The following is a 15569-nucleotide window of genomic DNA, read 5'->3' as shown; positions in this document are numbered from 1 at the left end:
ATCAGTCGAGCTTTTTGCCCACAAATGTTGCCCAATGTCTTTTAGTCTGGGGTCGAATTCTTTGACTGTGAAATGTCCTTTGAAATCTCGTAGGAACAATTTTACTCCTTCCGGTGAACAGCATATCACTGCCCCTAGTTCTTTAAGTGTTTTAATTCCTAGTAAATTCTCTAGGCACGTTTCCGTAAGGACTAGATCAGTAGTACGTGTCAGAGGATCCACTCCTAAAGAGACTTGTTCAGATACTTTGTTTATGATCGTTTTCCTGAAAAGCCCAGAGATATATTATGTGAGCCAGAGAGAGGAACCTCTGGGACTTCCTTATGACTTATGGTAGTCCTACTTGCCCCCGTGTCGATGAGGAATTTTCTGTCTTGTCCCAGTAAGTGAGCTTGTACATATGGACCTTTCTGATCTACTGGAACTGGGATAAGGGGCAAGTCACTTCCTCTCTCAAGGCTGTCTCATACATATGGCTCAAAATCGGGGTAATCTGACTGTACGCTCTGGTACATCTGCATGGCAGCAGCAGGCGTCTGAACCTGTGGCGGTGTAATGGTTTGGGGCTGCTGAGTGTTACCTGTTCTAGGAGTGTGAGGGCGTTCTTTCGTCTTTCCTGTCGCTATGTTATGTTTCAGAACTGGACATTCCCTCACAAAATGGCCCTGCTGCTTGCAGTAGTTGCAAGTACCTTTATTGGCCCCCACATTACCTTTGGGGCCCGTATTTACCGGTGCCGTCTGTGCAACCAGTACTTTCATTTTTGTGTCTTTTACTCTTTTCTTTTCCTGTTCCTGTTCCTCCCTTATTCTGTTGTGGTGGTACTGTAACACCTGTAACATTTGTGAAGGACTATTTGCTTGCCAGGTACTCTCAATTTTCAACACTCTATTTCTGATGGGGGGTAAGGCGTTGTCCACCAATTTGGACACAAAAAGATGAGGATATGCCTCGCTGCTATGTGCGAGTCCACTATTTATAGAGAAACATTTCTCCAATCTAGTGTAGTAATCACCCGTATCCTCGTCTGGCTTTTGCTTACAGGCAGAAATGGCATCCCAATCTTCCTTTTTTGTTGTCAATAACAGAGGCAAGACCTGTATGAGGAGACTGGGCAGTTCTCTTACGCACTCACCTAGACCTTCACCTGGTTTTCTGTCTGTCTCTTCTTGTTCTAGGGCAGTCCACGTGATCTTTTTACCACCCACCTCCCAATCCTTTTCCTTCAATTTGTCAAATATGCCGGTAGGTAGAATTACTTTAAGGAGTATTATTATATCTGGATATGTAAAACTACCCATTTGGAGGATATCTTTCAACTCTCTATGGAATCCTCCGGGATCTTTTTCGTGAGAGGGCACCATCTTTTTCATTTCCAATATCTCTAATTTAGTGAGGGGAGTATACACATGTATTCGTTGCAGTGTACCATCTGGCTGGGGTATGGGGTGGACTTCTCGTAAGGGATATTGGCCTATACTGTAAGGTTCATGATCTGATGAAGTTAAGGTAAGTTGCAGGAAACGGAGGCGCAGGTCCAGAATGGTGTTGATCAATTCCGGTCCCCGAGACCTCCATCTATCTGTCACTACTTCTTGTAACAATTTGTATAGTTTGTCTGGTCGGTGGAAGTTATTCTCGTGTAAGGTAGACAGGTGTTGGACCATATAAATACCTGCTAGTCGTTGTTCTGCTCGGGGGAGAGCCAAAAACATTTGCGCTACTATATCTGGGCCGTATACCCGGTGCTGTGATATCCAATGGGTGGCAGACCGGGCCAATTCTTTTTCTTGTTGGGTAAGGGGAGGCTCATTGTCCATCCATTCATTTAGGGCTCTTTCCGTGGACTGGAAAAGATCTTCTGAAGAAGGATCTAATCTTTTAATTTTCTGCGACACTCGCGGGGTTCGCCACTTGGGGCCAGGACAATGTCGCGCTACACCCAGGAAATTCATTCTATCTAGTGTCGGACTATCATCTTCCTCTGAGTCGTCCTCTTGTGTGAGAGTGAATAGTGACAATTTTCTTAACCAGTCTTTTAGTTACTTTGTCGATCTGATGTCCCAGATCGTGTGCTCCTCTGTGTATCTGATCGCTAAGATCTATTAACTCAGAGTCTACGCTTCCATTACCCGGGTCTAGTTCCCGGATCAGACAATTTATGATGAACCGCAGGAGCAGTCCTCTGATGGGGACTTTTCTGTTTTTCATGACCTGGACCAGAGTGTCCGGACCTTCACCTGTCCGTATGAATTCGTAAACTCTATCCAAATGCTTCGTTATATCAGGGACCTTTTGGAGTTGACCCACGGCTAGTCTTAATCTCTCTGATATCGTGGCCATTGGGCCATTACTGGGTTCGGGGTCGTGAGGACACTCAAGAGGCGGGACATCGTCTTTATCCTCAGCCCCGTTCCCGGACACTCCTAAATCAGAGGTGGAACCATCGGCTACTAGTTCAGGAGCACGTATGGACGGGTGTGTTCTAGGCATGTTTACATAAGCGGGGGGTGGTTCGGACAGATAGGCAGGGAGGAAATTTTCGGGAGCAGTGGGAATTACTTTGACTGGGGACTTAGGGTGTTCTTCTACAATTTCTTCAGACAAAACGGGATGAATACCAGTAACAAGGGCATTTCTCTCTTTCTCTACCTGTTCAGCTAGTACTTTCTCACCTTCTTCCTGTAATTGCTTTTCTTTAGCCTGTTCCGACATTCTCTTACTTTTCTCGACTTTCCCTAGTTCTTTCTGGGCCCTCCTATGCGCTTCCTTACGCCATAACTCAATGGCTTCTGTCTGTGAGGGCTTCGCCTTCCTTTTCCATAACTCTTCCTCCACTCTCATAATGCATTCTATATCCTATGTACCTGTGGCAGGCCACCTATACACCATCTCTAATTTCTCGGTATAGTCTACCCAAAGGTCTAAAAATAATATGGCACTCAACCCATGTTTGTTGTACATAAAATATCCAGGATTATTTCTAGGTGGAACTTTAACTGGTTTTTCTAACAGATTCTTTTTGGTGCCTATAGTACGTAATTTGGAAAACAGATGCATTCTTAAACTCAACAAATTACGATTTAAAAGACTTGGAATATACAAAAACAAAACGAACACTTTATACACTAGAATATAGTGCAACCGTACCGGTCTCACGAATGAAACATGTCTTTACCGTTTTCCAAAAATGGAACCCGTCTTTATACTATCTCAGTGGTACTCACCAAGAAGCAAAACTCGAGGACCTGGTCGTCGGACTCTTGATGCTTGCGCAGGAATTCGGGGCTCCAAAAACCTCGGACTCAGCGCTCTCACTGGTCAGGCTCTGGGTTGGGACGCTCCGCTATCTTCTTCACCGCCTCGTGTGGATGATCAGTCGCAGTCTGCCTCCTCCTCGTCTCGAGGGAGTTAGCGGGAACACCCCGCTGTTGTGCACTTGAAGTCCGTCGAAAGTATGGAAGGGACAAGGACCCGACTTACATCTCCGGCGCGTAGGGAAGAGGGAGCGTTCCTGTTCAGGTGCCAATTAATGTGGTAAATAAAAAGCTAGTTATTTACGCCGTTCGGAATTTCTATAATTACCCAAGAAAATGGTAATGCATAAAATGAGGAGCAGAGTCCGTGGTCTTCGAGTTGAAAGGGTTTTATTCCAGAACTCGAGTTAAGGGAGAGCTCCTTCACCAAGCGGGTTCAGGAGTAGTCTACTTTGCTTGGAACATATCAGCACTTTTATACAATAAGAGTACAATCAGAAAGAAGGAGTTTCCCTTAGACTTGATTCAATCATTTCACGATGTAGTCATACAGAGGACATAGCATACTTGTTCTCGTTTAAAGAATAACCTGAATAGCATTTACACATGGACAAACATATTGCATCGAGGTGTTTGAGGTAACAAGTTACAGAGTTGCTAGTATTTGAGGACAGAGAATCGAGGCATTGTCACTGGGTCATTTCTGTCGGAAAGGTAAAGAGGACGGGGCATTGTGCGTTCTTTACTTTGTACACAAGGGCGGTGATGTCTCACAATGGTATGTGTGTGCAGCGGGGAAGAGGGAGAACGGGCTGTAGTAAACTATTCTTCTTCGTGGCTGTCTCGTGTGCTTGATTAGGTTTTCCCTTGGTTGTTAACCCAACCCGTGGCTGTCCTCGCAAACTAGGAAATCATTGACGAGCGAGAGCTGCTCGTTCGGTGACAGAGTTAGGGAGGGGGGTTTTCGAGTCAACCATCCGACTGACTCCGTTCTTGTCTAAAGGAAAATATCGAACGGGACGGAAACCCGTAGGGTACATGGTAGCTGGTCATTATTCTTTGCATGTGTCAGTTTTATGAGAAAGAGAGCAGGCAAGAGGGGGTACAACGGGATTTGTGCTTGGAGTAGGAGAATCGGCTTGCCTGGTCGATGTCAGGGTGGATAGGGTGCATGATGGGACACCAGGGAAAAAGGGAGCTTTTTAGTCAAGTTCCACATTGGACTGTGTTGTGCTTCGCACCAACCCGGCTTTCATGCCTAAAGTACCCTCTGACTTTCACCTTAATGAACCTGTTTTCTTAAAGACATTCTTTCCCAATCCTCAATCTCCAGCGGAGCAATGCTTGCATTCTCTGGACGTTAAACGATGCCTTAAATTTTACAACGATAGGACGGCACCCTTTTGCAAATCTGATCAGTTGTTCGTAGACTACGGACTCATGCGCGAGGGGCGTCGTGTTACCAAGCCAACTATTGCACGTTGGATTTCTTCAGCAATTTCTTTCTGCCATCAGAAAGCTGGCAATCCTCTTCAATCCTCAGTGAGAGCTCATTCCACCAGGGCGATGTCATCCTATACTGCCCTGTTTGCTGGTGTGCCAATTCACCAAATTTTCCGAGCAGCTACGTGGTCCAGCAGGCACACTTTCACGAAACATTATTGCCTTGAGACGGTCAACGAAGCTGATACGGCAGTGGGGCATGCAGTGCTTTGCAATTTTTTTTAACTAAGGTGAGCCTCTGCTTTCTACCCTCCACCTATATGGTTTGTGTAATGATAATGTTATTATTATTATTATTATCATTCCTACCTGACTATGCTATGCTATCTTGCATCTTTATGCATATGCATTGCTGTTTTTGTTCTTACAGCTGGCTGTTACTGCTCACTATTCTATTCAAGCATGTGAATCTATGAAAGACACCCTAATACTGGGGAAGAACAATTGTTACTTACCTGTAAACAGGTGGTTCTCCAGTATTGGTGTCTTTCATAGAGTCACATGCGATCCACCCGCCTCCCCTCAGAGGCTCGCTTCTCCTCCTAGACTCTTTTGTCACTCCTATGCTACGAAAATCTGAGGGCCTGAGCCTCTAAGGAGAAGGTTCTAGAGGGGTGCTTGCGCCTGATTGGCTGTAGTTTGGACTAACATAATGACAGGGATATGTTACAAATGTTTTCTCTCTCTATGCATTCCTATGTGAGAATACTAACCTGGTACTCACAAGTATTTCTGGGTTGTGTATTTTTGTGTTATGTTTTTTACATAATTTATTGGGATTTTATTGCTATTTTAATTACCGTGAGACTCCCACTTCAACGACAGAGAATATTCAAGCATGTGAATCTATGAAAGACACCAGTACTGCAGAACCACCTGTTTACAGGTAAGTAACAATTGTTCTCAGGGTTTAGGGTAGTGTTGTAGAGTTTGTGTGGTGTAGTGTTTTAGGGTTTAGGGTAGTGTTGTAGTGTTTTAGGGTTTAGGTTAATGTTGTAGAGTTTGTGTAGTGCAGTGTTTTAGGGTTTAGGGTAGTGTATTGTTTGAGTAGTTTAGTGCATTAGGATTTAGGGTGGTGTTGTAGTTTGTGCGTGTAGTGTAGTGTTTTAGGCTAGTGTCAGGGGGTCGTGTAGGGTAGTGTAGTGTTATTGTAGGGAGAGGCCTGGGGCGGGGAGGGTTGTGTAGGGGTACTATATTAGTGTGTAGGGTAAAGTAGAGTCACTTACCTTGCAAACTTTTACCACGACTATAGCTTTACCACGCATGCCTTTGCGTTGTAATGGCATGCATGGTAAAAGCATAGTCGTGGTAAAAGTATTCGATGTAATGGCATGTTGTCATTACATTGCGTAGTAATACCCGCGTTGTAATGGCACGCGTAGTATTGGTATGCAATGTAATGGCAGACATCTGTACGGGTAGTATGAGAGTTCTACTCATAAATACTATTCATAAGCTCAGCGCCAAGGGACATTTACAAAGCATAGATTTCCTTCATACTCATTTTTTATTCTTTAAATGTTACTATGTGAATTGCCTCACGGTCAGTACACAATGAGAATCTTTATAATCTGCAGCTCAGTTGTTGCCTATGGGTATCACATGTTTTAGACAACCAGCAAACACTATATAAACCTGTGACCAGAAGAGTCTTGGGGGACCTAATGGTATTTTGCTTATGTACACCTGCCGTTTAAGTAAAAAATGTGAGTTGAAAGCGTTCTGAACCCCTCCCCCCCATCCTCATTTTTTTACATTATTTTTCTTTTCAATGATTAGTTTCTTTGGGAAAACCATGAGCGATGCACACAAAGGACCCATCGCTGAATTCTGAATTTTGTTTAGTTTTCAAAAATACATAGCTTTTGGAGTTTGCCTATGGATTTCACACATCCTTCCACCTCAAACTGGAAGTAGTTTGAAACCACAAAAAATAGAAAAAGCAGACTACCATGTAACATAATGCAAAAACGGTGGTTAAAAAAACAGCTGCTCATGTTCTTGAAAGCTGGGAAGATAGCAGCAAATCTTATGTTGATGCCTTTCCAAACGTGCTTCCAAATAAATATTTTGCCTTTTGAAAACACACAAAAAGTGGCTATATTTTGGCTATTTTCTCAGTTTCTTCCAGTAGAACCCCTGAGTACCTTCAGTATCAATCAGAGTTTGTAAAGCACAGTACTGTCACCCCTAGGGTTATCTGGGCACTGAGGGTGCTATGGCTCCGCCGAATAGCCAGGTCTTGAGTTTCTCTCTGAAGTACGCCAGGGAGGGTGATCTTCGCAGGAAGAGGGGCAGATCGTTCCAGATCTTGTCAGTGATGCAGGAGAAGGATTGACCCCCTCTGCGACGGATGCATGGTATGTGCACGTGGGTGAGTGAGGAGGAGCGCAGGTGTCTTGCGGGTAGGTGAGCATTCAGTCAATGGTTGAAGTTGGATGGTCCTAGATTGTGAAGAGCTGTGTAGGCATGTGTGAGGATCTTGAACTGACTTCTCTTCTGGATGTGTATCCAGTGGAGGGTTCTGAGGTGGGGGCCATGGGGGTCCATTTGGGAAGATCAAGGATGAGTCTGGCTGCAGTGTTCTGTATGGTCTGGGGTCTTCAGAGGAGCTGGGTGAAGATGCCGGAGTAGAGAGCGTTGCAATAGTCGAGGCGATTGGTGAGGAGGGTTTGGGTGACAGTCTTTCTGGTGGTGACTGGGAGCCATCTGAAGATTGTGTGGAGCATGCCAAGGATGTGGAAGCAGGAGGAGGAAACTGCATTGACGTTGTTTCATGGTCAGTTCGCTGTCGAGGATGATGCCTAGGTTGCCAGCATGGTCTGTTGGTGTGGGTGTAGGTCCAAGTTCTGCTGGCCACAAGCTGTGGTCCCAAACGGAGGTGTTGTTCCCAAAGATCAGTACTTCTGTCTTGTTGGAGTTGAATTTGAGGCAGTTGTCTCACATCCAGTCAGCTACGTTTGTCATGGTGTCACAGAAGTTGGTTTTGGCGCAGGACGGGTCCCCGGTGAGCTAGAGGATTAGTTGAGTGTAGTCTACGTAGGAGATTATGTTGAGGCCGTGGGATCTGACAAGGCCTGTGAGAGGGGTCATGTAGGTGTTGAACAGGGTAGAGTTGAGCGATGATCCTTGGGGTAGGCTGCATATGACATCCTTGGGTTCAGAGGTGAAGGGAGGCAGCCAGATGCATTGTGTATGTCCTGTAAGGAAAGAGGCGATCCACTTGAGGGTTTTTTGCTGCATTCCGATGTTGTAGAGTCTGTTTATGAGGGTGTTGTGGGAGACTGTCGAATGCCGCAGAAAGGTTGAGGAGGGGCCGGGCCAGCGCATTTGGTGATCCATGTGGAGAAGTTGTGGACGGCCTGTTTGAGGTCTTATGAAGTATCGGGTTTGGTGGTGCTGGTGGCCTGTGTTCACTGTGTCTAGGTTATCTTGCTCCAGTTGCGGTGGGAGGAGCTGTGGTGCTTGGTGATGGTGTGCTGAGCGTCGGAGATGGTGGATATTATGAAGGCTTATCACAAAGTAACCCCAACCATTAAAAAAAGGGCTCAGTATGAGGCAGGAAAAGCCTCTGCGGCTAAGAAGTTATTGTTATTATCATTAAGAATAATAATTTATTTATTCTCTTCTATAATGCTTCTGTTCCTCCAGGGATTTTTCCTGTTTGTCAAAACATTCACCCATCCCTCAACCCATCAGAGAGACATTCATAACTCTGTGAGGTCCGAGCACAATTGGTTTGGTGGCTAGTGGTGAGCAGTTCTGTCTTTCGGCGATTAAGAGCCCAACATGCCCCCCTCCTGGGTTATTGGTGTCATCAGTTCAATGTGCTAGTTTATTAGAAACCACTCTGTGATGGTGCCGCCTGCTCATCATTCCATGGTTATACTGGATAACATAGTCCATCGTGAAGATGGGGCACAAGGTGACAGCTGCTCAGCTTACTTAAATGGGGCGGCACAGCCTTTCACTATTTTAAGTTTAATAGAATGAGTAGCACTGAGTTTCAAAATGATGACACACCCTGATCAACTTAAGATAAAAGTAGTGCTAGGAATGCTTACATTAATCCCCCTTGTAGTTACTGGGGTGCAGCATTAAGTATTTGAGCAAGAGACCAAATGATTTGTAATGTGCAAAAGAATGAAAACCCCGCACTTGTGGTAAGAGCCATCTTTGAACAAGCACTGGACATTTGCATTTGTACACATCTGGCTTCCATAAAAGCCCTTCTTGTTTTTATGTTTTCCGTTGCAGCCATCAGAGTAGACTGATTATTTTTCTGAAGCTGCATTTTTTATCATCAAGATCTGCTAAATCCATGTGGATTTTGCCACTTTATCCATGCAATATAACCCAGGTCGCTTCAGCTTTCTCGTTCCTTGTTTACTTGTTCCCTCGGTGGCAGACATTGGACGGCCTCTTCCAGCCTTTCTAAGACCGTAATCTCTTGTTCTACCCCAGCAGGCAGCGCGTTCATGCATTCTCCCCTTATTACAATTGCAGCAGACCCTTTCTCCTGTCCCATAGTCCTTCCTTGAGATTTCCTTCATGGCTGCATCTGGAGGTGATGGAGGCGATCCACTTAGGGCTATGCTATTGTATCCAGACCATCTTGTGGGTGATACCAGGTCATCATCACCATAGTTCATACCATGCGACTAGCTCTTCTTGGCCAGCGGCCAGGGTTCCTTGTCATTTCTGAAACTCCGGCAGACCATTAATGCTGCCTTTAAACCCAATAATTTTACAGGCCTCTGTAAATAACATTTGATATCTCAGAGCTTTGGAAAGGAGACTTTGCCTTTGTGATGTGGCTTAAGTACTGGACATTTTTGGGCATTTTCTGGGTTCAGGCAGTTAATATGACCATGGAGCCCGATTCAGGGGTGAGGTCAGCTGACCATGTCCTAGTGCACTTTACAAACACAATAACACGTCATTTGCCACAGGCCTGGGGGCTCTGGTTTTTACTGGGATGTGCAACACTTGAGTCCTCGAGCCCAGAGGCAGCAAAGTGCTCATTTTGACCGATCCATCCCTACGGCTGATAGCCAGAAACCGGTCCTAGGATGCTTGATTCCGGTCCAGGAAAGACATGGCTTGGCAGTTCGGGCTGGACTGTTCCCATGAGGCACAGGGTCAAGGCTGATTTGCATATGGCCATGTCTGAACTGGGGTGGTGTGGAGTGCAAAACAAACAATGGATTTAGGCCCAGATTTCTGTACTGGGGTAAATGTATGACATTGTTCTGCATTCTGTCCATCAACTGTTGTTTCTGCATACATCTCCCATAATGCATTGCTGTGGTTGTGTGTGTGCCTGCACTGGATTGGCATTTGGGATGTGTCCCTGGGTCTCTCATGGGCTTGGGGGTGGGGTAAGACAGTATCAGGGGTGTGATGGCATACTTCTTACCTTGTCTTGGTTCTGGTGGGTCGGAGCTGTCTAGCTCAGCCACACCGCTCACACTCTCCGGTTGTAAGGTAGCCTCCACCAGTTCCTCCATTGGTGTTGACGCGGGGACAGTGGATGTCCTTCCACCTGTCTCTTTTGCCTCCTGCAGCCTGGCAGCAACCCTTTCCTTCGAACGCTGGCGCATATCGTACCATCGTTTCCGCAGTTCCTCAACGCTGCGTTGGGTCACGCCGATGGAATTCACTTTTTCTTGGATCTCCACCCATATCCTCCTTTTCCTGGTCTCTGGCACTCTGAGTGATTTTTTGCCAAACAACAGCTTGTGTCTGTGCACCATTTCCTGAATGAGCACCTCCTTCTCCCTTTTAGAAAACTTCTGCTTCCTCTTTCTCTGGCTTTCACCCTGCTGCTCCTGTGTTGCCATTTTTCCACTCTATGTAGCACTGCACTGCTGCCTCTGCCCTCCTTCCGGCCTCTCACTCTGATTCTGGAACTCAGGTGCAGCATGGGTAGTCACACTTCCTGGTTGTGATGTCATCAAGCTGAACCTGAGTTTCAATTTCCATTTTAGAGATTCCTTAATTGAGAATTCGCAAAAAAATCGCAGTTAAGGAATCGCAAATCGGGTATTCGCATTAAATTCTGCGAATTTTAAGAAATCGCTAAATTTTAGCGACATTTTATATACATACCGATTTGCGATTCTCAAATAGCGATTCGCTATAAATCGCTATTTGGAAATCGCAAATTCGGTTTTTGATACATATGGCCCATACTCATTTAAGAATATATAGGATAGTACTATTATAATATACAGTACTGGTCCTATATATTCTATAGGGAGAAGGTGAATAGGAAGCACAACTGATAAAAATAGAATTTAAAAATATAATTCAGAAATGTAGGGTTTATCAAATATTTAAAGTAACAAAGTATGTATGAAAGCTAAAAAAATTTAGACTGCAATTTCCTAAAATATTTTCACTCAAAAAATATCTGATCAAGTAAGATACAAATGCTGTATTACAGGTGGCGCCGACAAATCTCTAATTCCTCTTCTGGAACAATAGGACAGTCTATTACAATATAACGAATGACACCATTGTTACACAAAAAAGAAAAGGTAAATAAAGTTATTAATAGAACAGAAGATCCATAACAAAATACTTTTGAGCGGTAATCATTTTCTGAGCTTCTTTTCTCCGGGACGTCGAAAAGTTTGATGTTCGTGGCAACAGGTCATAAACTCCTCTGAGACCATATACTGTGAAAATTATAATATACATATTCACAGTATATTATCAAAAGGGGAGGACAGACTAAAAGCCAGAAGCTGGTGATGTTGCTTATATGGCTGTATGACGGTACAACGCGTACCGTCACAATGCATCCCTTTACACGGCATCCCTTACCACGACTTGCGTTGGGGGCGCGGATTTCGAATAGTATAATTTACTATTCTAACAGCAGTCCCCGTGGACCCTAGGGAAGTTGTTGGGATAGTAAATTTACTATTTTTAATCCTTTAGCGCCCTCCTTGCGTTGTAACGGGCGCCTGGTAAAGGTACCGCGTGGTAAAAACTTTGTGGTAAAGGATGTTTACCTGCTTATATATCTTTACTCTTTGTGCCGACGGGTCATAAACTCCTCTGAGATCACCATGACTGTTCATATTATAATATACTTATTAACGGTATATGATCCCTAGGGGAAAACAGACTAACAACTGGAAGGTGGTGACATTAATTGTAAATGTTTTGGGTTTGTGCCGACGAGTCACCAACACCTCTGAGGTCAAGTACAGTGTCAATATTATAATATACAAAGTCACAGTATATGAGCTCAAAGGAGCCAGAAAAGGAGCAATGTTTGCTGTAATCTGTCTGTTTCTGAAAAGAAGCTGTGGACATTACGGAAAAAAAGGCAAAAACATGCAATACCACTATTTTCTACATATAAATGTTTAAATATTGACAAATAGCCATGTATTATAAATATCTACTATGCCATAATCAAACAACTTACAACTCCAGAATATGTTTTGTTGATACAAAACAAAAATACGACGCTAGAAAATGGAACCTGCATCACAGAATGGACACGGAGAAATAACTTGCGAAAACTAAACTAATCGCACAACGGGTGTGGTTTATATATTTTTTTGTTATTGAGTAGTCTATAGACGGAAGATGCGGCTCCGCCCATTTAGATGTCACGTTTTACAGTTTACTCGTGCTCACGTTTTAACTGTTTAACTTGTGCACGTGTTGGGAAAAGTTACAAACTGTGAAGCTATAAAGGTTTCGATTGCCATCGGCACATGTATAAGGTCCTTAATATCTACATACGTTGGAGAGTTTAAAAAGTGTTACCCGGTAAACTGTGTCATTTGCATTCTCATGATTAAAAACATCTAAAGACATAAAAAAATATTGCTCACAATAGAAGAAAAAAAAATTGCTAATATTTGTCATCACTATGCTGTTAAATTTAAAAAATGCCAGCATTTGTAAAGCTATCCCCGGAAAGGTGTGCCGCCGCTCGGGCGTTGGGTAGATTAAGCAAGGTGTTACCCACAGTGAGAGAGTGGTGGGCTAAGATGCTGCTGGAGTTGGGAATCGAACTGTGAACGTTGTGGTTCGAAGTAAGGTATTATAGGTGCAGCGTCATTATTTTACTACACTTATATGTGAATTACTGCTAATTAAGTTGAAAACATTGTTAAATTATAAGTAGGGCTCCTTGTTTTCCGTTTTTACTGATTTTTACAGATAAATATAGACAGAAAAATATGTATTTTCCTTTCTGTATTTATTTAAAAAATGTGGATAAAACAGAAATTGGGTTATTTTTTGAGCAATTCTAAATGCTGTCAATGATGAGTACCAGGCCAATAGGTCTGTCGTTCCAAAAGTAAAAGGGTTAAAACAATAAAAGAATTTTAGTAAAGAGCCTTAAAGAGCAATATATATGCTCGTATAAGAAAACATGCACATTTTAATATCAATGTTGTTTATAGTTTATCATCTAAGAGTGTTTATATGACTGAAAACGGTCAGTCCTTCAGGCATGAGTGCATATTTATGAGACAAATAAATGTGGAAATATACTCATTTCAGATAAATTTTTTACAAAACCCAAAATATAAAAACTAATATGGATAAACACAGATGGAAATTCCCAAAAAATAAATACCATAAAACCAGGAGCCATACTTATAAGTTATAAAAGACTACTGTTAAGTTAGTTTTCACTATAAAAAGTATACACGTGTTTTTAAAATTTACTTAAAAAACATTATATGGTATAGGGACATTGTAGATAGCAATTAGCATTTAAAAAATCTTAGAAATTCACTGAAAAAAACATAGGTTTCAGGGGTGCTATAGTTAGCTGGACTTTTCACTCGTACAAAACCATAGAAATTCCACCATTATAGTTAGTTCAGCTAACTATAACTTGCGCCCCCGCAATGCACTGCTCATGACGTCACACATTACGTCATTCATGGCATGGTCAGTGACATCACTGATGACCTCATCCACGTGATAATCTGATGCACCTCCTCACACCCTAATATAATCTTTGAAACATCCATTCAAAAATACAGTCTACTAGTTTTTGAAACCATAGACACACCAATACCAGTTAGTACATATCCACTCACTGATTCTTAGGTCTACACACACATTCACTCATTCACCCATAAAATCACTTATACATGCAGTCACTCTTCAATACAACACTATCATATGCACTCATACACCTATTCAGACAGTCACATACCGCCACTCATCTATGGAGTTACTCATAGACCTAGATAGTAATGTAAAGAATCAATGACACTCCCATTTACTCACCTACATATTATACATACACCACCTCACTAATTCATACAGATAGTAGTGCATACTTACTTTCTTATATAATCAATGATACAAGTACATACTCATTTGTAAAGCCACTGTTTGCGTCGCCTCTGTGGCACGCATTCAAGGGCCCACCCCCACTGTGGTACGATGTGGGAAACTACATTTTCCTGTTGCTAAATGGTGGCTGCGGTGTCCTGTACATGCACATTAAGCACTGCAATATGTTTTCTTTGTATTTTCCTTTCATTGTTCATTTTCCTTTATGTGTTCTCCTTTTTCCCTTCTGGATGTAACTATAGGGGACTACATATCCCAGAATCCCCACACAGCAGTCACTTTAGGTGTGGTTGCCTATGGGTGTGGTCATATCCCAGAATCCCCGCACAGCAGTCACTTTAGGTGTGGTTGCCTATGGGTGTGGTCATATCCCAGAATCCCCACACAGCAGTCACTTTGGGTGTTGTTGCCTATGGGTGTGGTCTGCCAATAAAAGGAGCCACACCCATTGGGTGTGGCTCACTATTCTGTATCCTGTGTGGGAGCAGCCTCTCTCTGCTCACTCGTGAGTTCATTCCAATTTACTTTGAGCCTGCAGGTAAGCCTCTGTTGTTTGAAGGCAACAAAGTAACTTTATTTCCTTGTTGGGATTCGGTGCGCTTTGAAGCTTATTTGCTGCATTCAGTGTTTGACAGCACTTTTGCATACTACATTTTGACTAGTATACAACAGTGCACTCAGGAGTTTATTTTAACTATTATATGAACACACTCACACTTCTGATTGCGCGTTTTGGAATTCATTAAAACATTGTGTTGTCAAGCTTTAGGTCCAGCGATTACTATTTAGAGCTCTGCTCATTTTGCTTATTGAGTTGGTGAACATAGGGACTAGTGCTCTGGGTTCATTTGGCATAGTGTAGTAGTCCTTTGGTGCTCTTGGTATGTTGATTTTTCAAGCGCTTGGGCAAGCTCGCACAGGGGCTCATTTGTGTACTGTGTCATAATTATGAATATTTGCTCTGTATATTATTGAACTTTACTGTTAGGAAGGTGTGATTGTAACACATTCCATGGAAGTGTATTTTTTGTATAACTTGTATCACGGGCTTGTGATAAAGTAGAGACGCATTAGCAATAAGACTCCGCGTAGCAGAGTCTGATCCCTGAAAATTATTTATACTGATTGTTATTATTTGTATGTTTTTCTGTTTGATTTACAGGTCTCCTTCCCAGCTGTTCCCTTCCTGAAACCCTTCCCCCCCACTCGGTCACTTATCTTTTTTTTTTTCCTTTTTTATATTTTTATTATTCAGTTCATAGCATATATAACAAGTAAAAATCATACATAGATCAATCAATATTCAATGTGCTATAAAAGAAACAAGAGCATTGCAGATAAGATGGCTAAAAGCAATCAAAAGACAACCAAAACGAAGACACTAATCGAAGAGCGAACTCTCCGTATGCTGTAACATGGGCTGCCAAATCTTAATCCCTAATTGTTTTTTCTTCAATGATT

The sequence above is a fragment of the Lissotriton vulgaris genome, chromosome 7 (assembly GCF_964263255.1).
Source record: "Lissotriton vulgaris chromosome 7, aLisVul1.2, whole genome shotgun sequence".
Lineage (NCBI taxonomy): Eukaryota > Metazoa > Chordata > Amphibia > Caudata > Salamandridae > Lissotriton > Lissotriton vulgaris.
The sequence above is the reverse complement of the archived record's forward strand: the minus strand, read 5'-3'. Positions refer to the sequence as shown.